Below are 12,219 nucleotides of genomic sequence, written 5' to 3'. Positions count from 1 at the left end.
TTTAAATATTTTTGTTAATACAAATGTTTCCTGCTCAGTGCAGCAGCGCTGCAGCAGTCAAGGGAGCGCGTCGGTGCCCCCTTCCCCACGAGCGGTCCCTTCCGCGCCACCTGCGCCCCCCCCCCATTGCTTTGCTGGCGCCTGGCGGCCAGTCAGTGGCCTGGCTTGGCGGCGGCGGGCGCTTTTGACGAAAAACCTAAGTATAATGTAGTATGTTGGGGGGGGGCGCAGTGGGGGGGGCGCCATTTCAGTGCTTGCCCCGGGCGCCGTTTTCCCTAGTTACGCCTCTGCAGAACATGAATTTAGAACTGATGCTAACTGCATACATAGTAGGAGTTTTCTTGTGTCTAACTGAGGATATGAGAGAGAGAGAGAGAGAGAGAGAGAGAGAGAGAGAGAGAGAGAGAGAGAACCAAACCATATGCACCAAAAATTGCAAAAAAGACCACAACTAGACATTACAAGGGTAAGAGCAAGAATTATGGTCCAAATGTAATCTACTGACTTATTTTACATTCTCTCTATCTCTGTATATGGCACTCTTGTTTCTCTCACAGATTTTAAGTACAGTAGTAGCTTCTTAAATATGGAATTTCACTTTCTGAAAAATTAGGAACATATTATGGTTGTTCTCATGACCAAAGTAGTGTGGGCTGGGGGGAAGGCAGGATCCTACCTGTCCTGACGATTGGAGCCTGTCCCCTCTGCCCCACCAACGATCGGAGCCTCCTCTGCACTCCGCCACTAGCGTACCCACAGACTGGCATGGTGGTGAGCTCCAAAGCTCAGATGATAGGGGGAAAGATCTCACTGGGTCCTCCAGGATCTCACAATGCAGAGCTGCTGCCCTCACCATCGCAGCATCTTTGCTCTGCCTGGCCTCTCTCTCTCTCATTGACCCTGTGATAGAAATGGCTGCTGCCAAGGCACCCCCTCACCCAGGGCAGTCCTTGCTCCTGGCTCTCCCACAGCCAGACAGCAAGTTCACTGGCTGGAAGCCCCAGGTGCACCACTCCCCTTCCCAACCAGCATTTCATTGAAAAGCTGGCTAGCTCCGGGCTTTTCCCCGACTCGCTCTTAGCGAGACAGAGTGGAAAAACCCAAGCCAGCCAGAATTTCAATGCAACACTGGCTGGGAAGGATCCCTAGTGGCTACTCACTTGTATCCACATCAGACACAGTGGGCATAGTATGTGCCAGGCTGAGGGCCATTCAGCCCAGTTGCCAAGATTCCCCACCCTGTTGAATCACTGAGTGGGAGTTCCTTTCTCTGTGAGAACTGCTGACTGGGAAGGGGAAACTTTGCAGTGGGGATGAATGGCACAGATCCACACCCCCTGCATCTGACGTGGATGCAGGGTGTGTGGCTTGGCTTGGGTATATGCACATGAATGCAACGGTGGAAATCACTAAAGAAGGGAACCTTCAGCTGGACCTTGTCCCCAAACTGCCTGCGAGCTCCCTACGCAACTGCTGCCTGGGTTAACTCTTCTATCTGGGTAGCTCATGTTGTGAGAATGGGCTCATTAGTGTGTCCCCACTTTAACACTCATTGTATTTAGTTCTCTTAAATCCCACCCAAATCCAGGCCTTCAGCCTCATGAGGATGCTTCCACTTAAGCCCCAAATGCTCCTTCCCCTCAAAGAGGTTGATACAAATGAGGATGTAGAATGCTTTTTTGTTATTTATTATTTCTTCAAGTAGCAGCCTCTGCATTGTTTTGTAACTCTTTGGCCTTGAGTAATTATTTCACATAATTCATGTGGACACTCATATAAGCATAGTTGGAGTGGGCGGGCGGGATATATGGATATCACAAAAAACTATCATTGTAAATCACATTTTAGTTGTGCCACTCCTTACACTCCAGCCTGAAAACAGAGCAGCCTTGAGACCCTAGCAATGATTAATTACCTGAAGATAAACAAAGTTAATTTTCTTCCTTGAAAGAAGTAATTACTACTGTGTTTATTTTATAAGCTATAGATTTACTGTCTCTGTGACAAATACTTGTAATTGAAAAATCTGCTTGGGAATTTACAAAAATCAAATCAAATTTTGTCTTGTGTTTCTGAGTTTGTGCAAAGGAGGGAGACAAGAGTATGGGATAATTCATTTTTCTGTAGTCTAACCATCCACATAAACATGAAAAGTACATCTTCTAAGTAGATTTCTTGCTGTTTCAATGCCTTACTGTTAGATTATTTTAGCTGAGATCATATTAGAGGAATGTTGGTTTTTGATCCAATATATTTGAGATTTCTGCTCCAAAGTATTAGTACTTTGGTACTTCTATAATCTATATTCCTCAGTTCCACACAACAAATCTATAGTTTCCTCTTAATATATCTCATCTGTCACTGTGTGGATTAAATCATTCAACCCAGTTGTAAGGGCCAATGGCCTTGGCAAGTTTCTCCTTATGTGAATTTATTGCACACAGCTGTCTTGTGGAACTCACTGACAGCAGATGTGAGGAGGGATAGCTATACTATCTCTCTGAATAAAAGTCAGAATTCCCTGAAATTTGTTACTTGGTTATTGGTAGACAATATTGTGGCATGTTTTATATTTTCATGCTTTCCCAGTAATTCTTACTTGCTCTAAGCTTTCTCAATAGTTGTGAGGCGCTATTGGTCAACATTATTATTTCTTGTTTACACAGTCAGACAGGTGTTATTGACTGGTTTGTTTTATCCAGACATCGAGTTCTTCCCAAGGACCTGGGACGGCTGAATTTTATTGTCAGTTGTTATAGATATCGTCGCAGAATATAGGCTGTTCCCAGTAAAGCTGCTTTTTGTAATTGGCTGATGGTGATTTCTGTGACCCCTATTATTATTATTATTATTATTATTATTATTATTATTATTATTATTCAGACATCGAGTCCTTCCCAAGGACCTGGGATGCCAGAATTTTATTGTCAATTGTTATAGATATCGTCGCAGAATATAGGCTGTTCCCAGTAAAGCTGCTTTTTGTAGTTGGCTGATGGTGATTTCTGTGACCCCTATTATTATTATTATTATTATTATTAATTTGATTTCTATACCGCCCTTCCAAAATTGGCTCAGGGTGGTTTACACAGAGAAATAATAGACACCAGCAACAGCCACTGGAGGGATGCTGTGCTGGGGGTGGATAGGGCCAGTTACTCTCCCCCTGCTAAATAAAGAGAATCACCACATTAAAAAGTGCCTTTTTGACAAGTTAGCAGGGGTTAACTGATGCACCATGCACAGTGTTCCATTGGTGTAACCTATGTGCTGGGGCTTCTGTGCTTGTAAAAGTTAGCCCTGGTAGTCATGCCCAGGAGTGCTCTTGTACAACTCCTCACAATCAGTGCCGCAAGATTTGCATGGCATTATCCCCATTGTTCCCAGTGGAAGTAGCACTGCACAACTGTGGCATCACTGATTTTAAGGAGTTGAGCAAAAACAGTCTTGGGCAAAACCTCTGGTCCTGTCTTTTGCAAGTGCAGCGGTCCATCAGTTCTGCCAGTGGAAGACTGCGCATTGTGTCAGCCACTGTACGCAGACAGCAGGATAATCCAGGATGATCCACCTCAAGGTCAAATGAGAAAATAGCAGACATGGTTGTAGCATTGTCCTGATTGGCAACAGTGCAGAAGAAACAACCTCCATGGACTCTGTTGTGTGCAGAGGACTGACTGGTGACACATTACGAGAATAATAACTGGGATGTTGTGACCAAGAAATATACAGTGAGGAGTGGGAAGGTCATGTTGACTTCTTGGTATCCTACCTTGCATGTGTTGGGCTTTTTGGCTTATATTTTTGGCAATTATTTCTAATGTTTGTATCCGTATTCCAGAACCGAAGGAAAACATGGCCAGGTGGGAGATAAAAGAGGCTCTAAGCCTGGCTCACCATGATAACCACCTTTTTACCAAACCAGGCTCTCAGTGGACCTGAAGAGTGAGCACCTCTTTATCTTTAAGACCTATATGTTTCTTAGGGCCTTAGAACAGTCCAGGCTCTAGTTAATAATCAGAGACTTGAGAAGGCCTACAAAGCCCCGTGCACAGATGGGGGGGCTATTCTTATGATCACAAAAATCGGGCTAGGAAAATCCTAGCCCGATTTTTGTGATCATCACAACCACCGGGCTCGCAGCCAAGCCCAGTGGTTCTGGAGCGGCTAACCCGCTCCTGTAGCCCTCCCCTTAGCTCGGGTTTGCGGAGCACTCCGCAAACCTGGGCTATCTGCTCGTGAATAGCCGCGGCTACTCAATAGTAGACCCCCGGCCGAGAGGCTTAAAAGTAGCCTCCCGGCTTGGGGGTCTCTCCAGTATGCCCTGTGCAGTCATGCAGGGTATACTGGGGTTTGCGGGGGCCACGTGGCCCCCACTCCCCCCACCCCCCATTGTCTCCGTCTTGGAGCCGGCCATTGTGTGGGTGGCCGATCCGGCCGCCCAGGGCTCCCTGCCTGCTCGTGAGCGGGGAGAGCGGGCTTAGCCCGCTCTTCCCGCTCACAACTAGGAACCGGGTCTCACTGATCTTGAGACCCAGTCCCAGGCTATTTGGGCAGCCAAATCTTTCTAGGGCTTAGGGAAGGGATAAGGCTGGTGCTCTGCATTCAGGGGCGTTGCAAGGTTGTAGTGGGTCCAGAGACAAGATTTTAAAATGGGCCCCCCCATCACTGAAGCTCAACTCATGAAGTAAAGAAATCTTAAATGGGGCTGAATAGTGGTAACAATCTCCTATGTGCCACAATAGATCACCTTAAATTGTTTTTTTAAAGGTTTTTGTAAATTGTGGACGATGCAAGTCATTTAATTGTACTAGAGAAAGACATGCTGTTCTAGTAGCTCGCAGCTGGGGGAGTCAGTCATGTGACTTGCCTCTGGGCCCCCCCCCCAAGGCTATGGGCCCCTAGACAACTGTCTCCTCTTGCCCTATTATAGTTACGCCCCTGTCTGCATTTCGTTCCCCCTGTCTCTACTATCTGGTGTTATAATAGAGTTGTGCACAGGTTCTTCTGGTTCCAAAAGTATGCACACCAGGTTTTTTATGAAGAACTCCAAACTGCTAATTTTTGGTGTGGCACAGATTTATCCCAAGACTCACTACCAACCGTAACTACAACTGCCATCTTAGAAGAACCTTCACCAGCTTTCCTCACCCAAGCTGCATTAGGAGGCAGATGGCGCTTCCTCCAAATATTAACTGCCAGTTCACCAAACAATACTGCTTGACAGTGAACATTCTGCCTTGTATAGCAATGGGCTCTCCTTCCCTAGAGGTCTTCAAAATGAGGTTAGACAGCTGTCTATAGCAGTTTCCTACAGTGATCAGGGGGTTGGAGTAGAAGACCTCAAAGGTTCCTCCTAACTCTAAAATGCTGGGATAATGTATTACGGTTCTTTCTACCTGGAGACAACTTTCCCCTTGCACTTTAAAAGAATCTAGCTTAATGCAGTCAAGATGCCTTTTGCATGACTGATTGCAGCCAACAGCAAGTAAATCTAATGCCTTGGCTGCTGGGCTTGTGTACTTCATGCAGCGACCATGCTTTGACATATGATGAGAAACCCCATTGGCAGTTTGTAAATCCCTTCTAGTGTTGACAGCATCTGTTTGTGCCAGATTGTTCCCTGGGCCTTCACCATACCAGGTGAAAAGGGCTTTGCAAAAGGTTCTCCTCCCTCCTTGACATATGCTTCCTGTTCTCACCACATGGACCTCTTCAGCTGCTTTCTGTTTCTCAGCAGACTCTGGGATCCTAAACCTGGCAACTTCTTTTTATCCATAGAATGTTTTCTTTAAGCATTTCCTCCAAAGGTTGTTTCCTAAATCGTATCCACCCTTTGACTTCCTCTCTTCTCTTTCTTCTGTATGAATTATGTTGTGATAGAAATCCTTGGTAGTCCTCCCTCTTCATTCCCATACAGATAGGGTCTCTCTCTCTCTCTCTCTCTCTCTCTTTCACACACACACACACATACACACACACACACACACACACACACACACAGAGAGAGAGAGAGAGAGAGAGAGAGAGAGATATTTTAGCAAGTTTTCAAAGCAGAGATGAATAGAGAAAAAATGAGGAAGAAAGCACAAAGCCATATGAGAGAAACAGAATATTACCTAGAAAGAGTCCTTTTTACCAAAGGCTGACAGTGTCCAACTCCCCCCACCCCCCAAGAAACACACTTTCCTTTCCCCCTCCATGTGAGAAGGCTGAACAATTTTCACTGAATTGCTTGGGTGTTTGATGATCTGACAAAGTGTTCCTGCAATAACAAGTTCTCTGGTTTCCATCCATGATTACCTAGAGGTTTGGAGGTGAAGCCACAAAATATGACACCTTTGATCAGGGCCCCTTGTTATTGGCAGGCTTTTTCCAGCCAAGCCTATAATGACACCTTATTGATGTAAGAAGAGAGATTCCCTTTCTCTCCCACATCATTTTCTATTACGTGACCTGTTTATTTGGATGACTCTGGAGCATTAGGGGACATAAATTATAGAAAGCCATAAGCACTCACCTAACTGTATTATTAAATATTTCCCACTTCCCTGAGCAATGAGAAGTCCATGGACAGAGCTATAGTATTTAGTTTCCCTTAGATGAGAGAAACTTATGATGTCTTTCTGAATTTTAAATTTACAAATATTCAAGCACAACAGATTGGAACCAATATACTCCCACAGTAAAACTGCTGACCCTGCATCAGATTCCCAAAGAAAGCCACTGCTTGAATCCCTAGAGCTTCCACCTGTTCCCACTCCAGCTAAACTCACATCCTCTATCTCTCTAGTTTCAGATTTGCTCCTAGCTGTTTCTCTGTCCTTCTCTGATTGATGTCATATTCCAAAAACAAGAGGAAAAGATTTCCAGGCTATTAAGGAAAACATTCCCAGTCATTAAGGAACATTAATGTCCTTTTGGCAAGTCCCTGACTACCCATTTATCTGTCAAGAGAAACTGTAGTGATGATCCCATTTGTGCTAATCAGGGCAGCAGAACTCATAACAGTATGTACGCAGATCTTCAGTGGCTCTTGCATGAAACCATTGAACCTTCTCAGCAACTTTCACCCACTTCCTGGATGCCTGTAATTATTCAGCCTTGGGGTCTTCTTTGCCTTTGGGTTTCCACTTGCTTCCTGCCACAAAGGAGAGGAAGGGTGAATATGTTGGTGTGTTTCAGCTTCTCTACAGGGAGCCTGAGACGGTAGCCAAGGAGAGTGAGGAGGTGAGAAATAAAGAGAAGAGTAAGAAGAAGGTCATCAAGTGGAATTGAGCTAACTGGCTGTCTGCTTTTACTATATATATGGGAGCAGTGTTCCAGGTTCAACCTACTCTTGCACTAGCAACGCTTGGCAATGTTATGACTAGAGGTTTCGCCTTAGGGCTTTTCTTGCCTTCTCTTCCATGGGACAAACAACACCAGTTGATATAGTTGCTCATAATGATGCCGTCTCAGCCCATGCAGCGGGGGGGATGCTGATAGTGACCACATGCGCTCTAAGACTTCCTCTGGTTCTGCTACCGTTGGGTTGGAAAGCCAGCTGGTTCAACCCCAGTTGGTGTGTTGGGGCTTCAACAAGTGGGGGTGGGGGTGGTGGTGCATGTGGACCTCGTGAAGATTCCACCATGATTGTGGCTTCTGTAGGAGAAAGCACCCCAGCACCAAGTGCCCCAGGATCAAGGCCTTCAGGGGTGGCAAGGACATGGGTCAGGGTAGAAAAGAAGGAGATGGAGGCATGCCTGGGGCTTTGGGGAAAGGAACCTAGTCCTATTAACGTTCAGGTTCTTCAGCACCTATTGCTAGGGTACCCGTTACAGGGTCAGGCCGATTATTTGTTAGCAGGTTTTACTTGAGGTTTCCGTATCCAGTAGCATGTCTGTGTATATCAAGCTGCACGTACAGAACAAGACAAGAGTCTCAGGGAGAACACCTTAGGACTCTGTCTGCATCTCTTCTGGCAAGGAAGCAAAAGAAGAGCACACAACTAATGATTAATGTTGGACTCTTTGTTTGCAGTTCTGAAGTATAGAATGGAAACTGCCTGGATTTATTCACAGTGAAATTCCAAGGACTGCACAGAAGCTACGCCAGGGAAAATTTGACCCAACACTTGGACCTTCTCTGTGGTGGTTTCTTCTTCCCGCCAAGCCTGCAAGCTTTTTGGAGTCTGGTGCTTGAGCTGCCAGTATCACTGTTCCATATCCAATAGCAGACACATGATACAAATGGAAAGTTTTTTTTGGACTGCCTCTGCACTTCACTTGTTTGGAGTTGAGGAAGCTCCTTTTGAACAGTATCCATCTGACTTTTTAAAGTTTATTTTGCCTATGTCACACAATTATGTTGCAGATCATTGAAGGGGAGGGCAACCCCGATAGCTGGCTGTTCTTCCCTTTTCACCCTCTGTATGTTTAAACATGATGCCAGTGTGAGGAAAGAGTGTGTAATAAAGCACTTCCACTATTTCTTATGGCATGAACCCTTTTCCACCTGCAAAAATAGAGCTTTACAGAAAAGCAGCCTTCATGAGCGTAGCAATATTGTCTCCCCAGAAATGTGTCCATTCTGCTGTTTTCCAAGGTATTGTTTTCTTTGCTGCTTTGCTGGATTGCTTGCCTTCCCCAGAATGATTTAAACTGGCACCTGAATGAATATCTATCTTGTGCAGAGGAAAGACAGTCTGTATTCACATCTCACAGATTAATAATACTAAGGAGAGGGTTTGGCAGATGAGAAACAAGACCTTTCAGTAAATAAATTCACTGCTGAACCTCAACCCTGTCTGCCAAATATGTGAGAAGGAAATTGTGTTAACTTCTTCTAGCCAGTAACTTCACTGTAAATTGTTGTCATTGGGTCAAGGGATTTCATATTTTTTAAAAACACTGTATCACATCACTTGTCACTAAATTGCTCTGTTCACAAATCAGCTGCAATACACAATCTCCAGCCAGAATTTTTGCCACTCATAGCTCCTTGTATAACCCTCCTATAAAAAGTCACAAGTTCTCTTTGTATAAGACAAATTGAGGTTCTTCACACAAGCAGCCTTCCAGAGCTCGCACAGCCCTACCCGGGTAGGGCTGCTCATGTAAAGTGCCGGGATCGTGCCTGATCCCAGCACTGCCCTGCCAGGTAGCCCAAGGTTTTCACCCGGGCTATTACTGAGGTAGAAGAGCACGAGAGCACCTTCCACCTCAGTCCCCAGTCATGTAGGCACAGAGGTGGGTGGCTGGAATGCCCAGCTGTGGGGAAATCCCCCAATGCACCACACTCCTCACATGGTGCATTGTGGGATATCTGGAGGCTGGGCTGAGTTTCCCTGGTCTCCAGAATGCTTCACCACTTGCTGCAGCTGTGATCATGTGGGAGAAAGTAGATATAATCCTGCCTTTCCCCCAGCCCTCCCTAGCCCCAGCAATTTTGGTCTTGTGGACAACTTTATTGTCGTCTATCCTAAAGCCTATCCAAATTCCTTCCCTCTGAATTTTTCAGGGAGCTCTCCACACAGCAGGCTTATCGCGAGTTTTCTGCAAGGCTTTACTGTGAACTCAACGCTGTCCAAAAAACCCGATGCAAAAAGTGGATCTTTTTAACCCTGGATATAAATTGGGTTGCACGCTAACGAGCAGTGAAAAACCCGAATTGTGTGTGAAGTGCTCCCCGATAGCTCGTAGGGACTTTGGGGTAAAACTGCCCAATATGTGAACGTGCCCATCCCATTCCAGAAGAGGTGCGGGCTAAAAGCCGGGTGTGGAAAACTTCCAGGTGATTTTCTTGAGCAGGAGCAATTAAATTCATCTCAAGTGTCAATTTAGGCAAAATTTGGGGACAACTGTAAAAATGTCTACTGTCTTCTGGGCAAGTTAAACCAAGGTACAACAGAGGAAGGAGTTCCCTGGCTGTCTCCAGCACTGATACTCACTTCTTGATTTCAGAACAGCTGCAAAGCCTTTCCATGTTGGCTAGCATGCAATGGTTGAGGATGAACAGGGGTGTTTTTAATGGCTCTTTTATTTGACTATGTCCTGTACACATTTATATAATATATTACTTGTATTTTGCTCTTTTTCAAGAGATGTGGCTTTCAGATTCATAAAATGTGCATAAATGAATTTCATAAAATCAGAAAGCACCTATTTATACCCAGAATGTTGGGGGCAATATGCTAAAAATCATTGTAAACCGCTTAGAGAGCTCCGGCTATAGAGCGGTATATAAATGTAAGTGCTATTGCTATTGCTATTGCTATTAAAGCATCTCAACTGTAATTACGTCTGTGATTACTACCAGTTTCCAAAATCAGCTATCTTATAAATCAATTTACTCAATAGTAGTCTGGTGGAGTGAGAGTACTTTCCTCTTCATTTTAAATATCTGCAACATGAAGCTTAAGTGGATAGCTCCATGGTTTGATCATCACTGCCATGAAGACCCACCATATGTTCACACATGTCACTGCCCAGACCAGACCCCTTGTAGATAATGTCAGAATTATATGAGCACAGTGTGTACACTGGGTGGGTGGGGGATTATTCTAATAGGATTTTTCCATTATGCATCACATTTGTTTTTAAAAAGAGCTTGCATTATTCTCCCTCCCATTTTAAAGGGACTGTTCAATTCTCCCCCCCTCCATTTTTAAAAGGATCTTTCCATTATTTCTCCCTGCTTGTTTACCCCCATTACCCGTTTTCTGGTTTTTTTAAAACATTATTTTTCTATTATTTCCTCCCTATTTTTATAAGCATTGCTCCATTTCCCCACACAGGTTTTAAAAGGGTTTTTTAAAAAATATCCTTCTACCAATATTCCCTCTGTGGTTTTAACTCCCCCCCCCCACCGGGGGGATTTGTTTACAGTGATCTTTCCATTACTCTCCTCTGATTAACTTACACAGGACTCACTTGGGGTAAACATGCAAAAGACTGTACAGTATTGTTAGGCAGCCAGTTGTTGCATAGACAAAAGAGGCTCAGCAACCTTTGCTTTGAATGAGGGTCAAATTGGTCATACAGCCAACTTGCTTGCTATGATGGCTCAGTTAGTCCACGTAGTTCACTCCACACTATATAGATGGTGGCAACCAACTTTACTGAGGGAAAATATTGTTCCGGGGAGAGTCAATTGGACTATTTGAAATGCGCTGTGATGTGTGTCAGGACTTGATTATCCTGGTATTACAATGATTTCAAAGGCTAATGAGTTGAGAAATACAGAACAGATTTCTTTCCAAATAAAACATAATGTATTCCACTATTGAGCTAAAAATTTGAACACATTTAAAAGGGCAAGGTGGGGGGAGGTTGGTTACCCTTGGCTAAATATAGGTTGCCAACAAGTGAAATCTGATTCTTAGGGCTCAGTACTGAAAGTGCGGTATCCTCTCAGTGAGTTTGCATGAAATTTGGAGAGATGGTGGGGTTTATCACCTACTTGCCCTGTGCCACATTTCAGATGGATTGGACAGATGGTGTGGATTTTATAACCAATAAAAAGTTAGGGCTTATAGTGGAATGCAATGATTACCTCTGTGATAGATCCAGCCTGTCACAGCCTCCACTCACAGTAGCGACTCTGAGGCAGACACTGAGGAGGCAGGACGAGCCCTAGCCCTGGAGCTTGACAGCAGACCAGAATCTGAGAGAGCCCCCCAGGTCTGAGCTCTTTGGGATAGCACCCTTGGCAACTGAGTACCCTACAGAGCAAGTCCTCCAGCATTTGCAGCCAGGGTCAGCAACAAGCTTGCAACAGCAGATAGGAGGAGTGCCAGACGCCAGGCCAGAAGCTTGCCCTTTTAAGGCTTCTGCTCTCCAGGCAGGGAGGTGGAGCCCAGGAGGCTAGCCTGAACTTACACGTAGTCTGCCTCTAGTGGATGTTGAGTCAACTTGCTGCCTCAGACCTCTCTGTGGACTAGACTTAGCTTTGTGGGCAACCAGGACAGGATAACACCTTACCTTAAGCACACAGGCACTAGTGAACCTGTATAATTCTTCATGAGGTCATAATGACCCAAACTGAACACAGAACTCCACTTGAGGCCTAGCAAGTGCCAGGGAGAGTGCCACTATTGACTTATTTGTCTTGCACATTATTCATTGCTGAATGATTTAAAAAAACAAAACCCTTATAACTAAGGCATGTCTGTTCCCAGTGCTGGTACCATCTTTGTTGGGTTCCTAGCTTAGTATTTTTGTGGACCCCTTTAGTGGTGTG

Source organism: Hemicordylus capensis, chromosome 4 (assembly GCF_027244095.1).
Source record: "Hemicordylus capensis ecotype Gifberg chromosome 4, rHemCap1.1.pri, whole genome shotgun sequence".
In the NCBI taxonomy this organism is placed as follows: domain Eukaryota; kingdom Metazoa; phylum Chordata; class Lepidosauria; order Squamata; family Cordylidae; genus Hemicordylus; species Hemicordylus capensis.
This window is presented reverse-complemented; position numbering follows the sequence as displayed.